General features: G+C 40.8%; 1 long non-coding RNA gene across 1 annotated transcript; it reads left to right on the top strand.

The window, feature by feature from the left end:
* The first annotated feature begins 251 nt into the window (after positions 1 to 251).
* On the top strand, positions 252 to 1,349 carry LOC148786853 (uncharacterized). Its single transcript, XR_016067541.1, has 4 exons — positions 252 to 366; positions 457 to 737; positions 812 to 916; positions 997 to 1,349. It is a non-coding gene; the product is annotated as an uncharacterized LOC148786853 (long non-coding RNA).
* Positions 1,350 to 1,604: the final 255 nt, after the last annotated feature.

Below are 1,604 nucleotides of genomic sequence, written 5' to 3'. Positions count from 1 at the left end.
TTTCGACCACTCGCACCACTTGACACAGTCAAACCATCATCCGCCCACAGACTCTAAATGATGTTGCGTCAGCAGCTAAGGAGGTCATACAGAAATCTGCCACACCAGCAACTGATCCACCACCACCAGCTATCACCCCACCATCAGCGTGCCAGTAATCAGCTTCGATAATACGAGGTAAATTTCTTTATGAATTTTTTTTGTATTATTTTATCTTGAAAATTACTAATTAATATGTCCTTTTAAGTCTGACGTCGCTTCCTCGAGCGCATCAATGCAGTGGTGCGGGGACACTTTCCCCATACGTGGCCATGTCTGAGGCTGGTGGCGCCAGAGCATCAATATTTCTGGTTTGAGAGCATGAAGGTAATGTAATTAAAATTAATTTCATATTGTCTTATAATCTAAATTGTTTATTAAATTTTACTAATGTTTTGTTTAATTTTCTTATTGTAGATGACCTACTGGTGGGACTATGGTGATAAATACATATTTTGGGTCTTCCACATGTGGGTCGGAAAGTACATTCGGAAGATGTTCTCCGTCGCTTGGTCGAGCCTGGTCAAGCCACTTTGGCTGGCTAACAACGTATGGCTCCAGCTCCAGACATACTGGGCCAGCAAGGACTTCTAGCAGGAGTCCTTTAAAAATAAGGAGAATCGGGCGTTGAATCCCACGACGTCCTCGACTGTGTACCGCGGGAATCTTTCTATGTCGGCATGCACAAGAGGAAGTTGGTAAGTAAATTACATTACTTTTATAGGTTTATCATTATTTTACTCATATTATGCTAACTGTTTTATTTCTACAGGAGGCAGAGCTTGTTGCCCACCCAAGCAGATAGAACTGTTCGCCAGATGCTACAAGAAAAAGGAGGACAGTGGCTGGAGCAGGTGGAGGGCCGCTGTGTGCGGCGGTAAGTACATATTACTACTACTATTTTTTAAAAAAATTATTTCTTCATTAAAAGTACTAATAATTTTGTTTGTTTTGCAGGAGACATTCCAGAAGCTGATGGGAGATCATTAGCCTCAGCCTACCTCCGATAACCACCATACCCCCATTGGATCGGAGGCTTCGGTGGAAATGATCGAGCAGCAAATGTGGTTAGCTACAGTCTGGGGCAATAACAAGGGTCCAGTGTTCGACCTTAGTTTTGAGGCCTATGTCTCCAGCTGTACCGTCACATCACCATCGCCACCTCCACCGACACAGTCATCGCCACAACCAAACTCAGTTATGGAGGACTGCATCAGCCGGCTCGAGACGATGATAGCCATGAGGGACATGCGGGCCAGCTCCTCGTCACAGCCGACCGCCTCCACTAGGGCCCCAGCACCGCGATAGACCCCCCGACCCCGAACAAGGACAATATTGACGTCGCGGATGAGGAGGGTTTACATTAGGTTTTAATTTTTTTTAATTTTGTAATTTGATATATTTTATATTAATATAATATTTTTTTTCTTAATTATTCATATTTCATAATATATATTACATTCCATTATTTCATAACTATTCAATTAATTAAATTTATAAATATAATTAATTAAAAATTTATTAAAATAATTGAATAATATATTAAATTTTATTAAAATATTTAA

The sequence above is a fragment of the Sesamum indicum genome, linkage group LG9 (assembly GCF_026168435.1).
Source record: "Sesamum indicum cultivar Baizhima isolate 11 linkage group LG9, ASM2616843v1, whole genome shotgun sequence".
In the NCBI taxonomy this organism is placed as follows: Eukaryota; Viridiplantae; Streptophyta; class Magnoliopsida; order Lamiales; family Pedaliaceae; genus Sesamum; species Sesamum indicum.
This window is presented reverse-complemented; position numbering and strand designations above follow the sequence as displayed.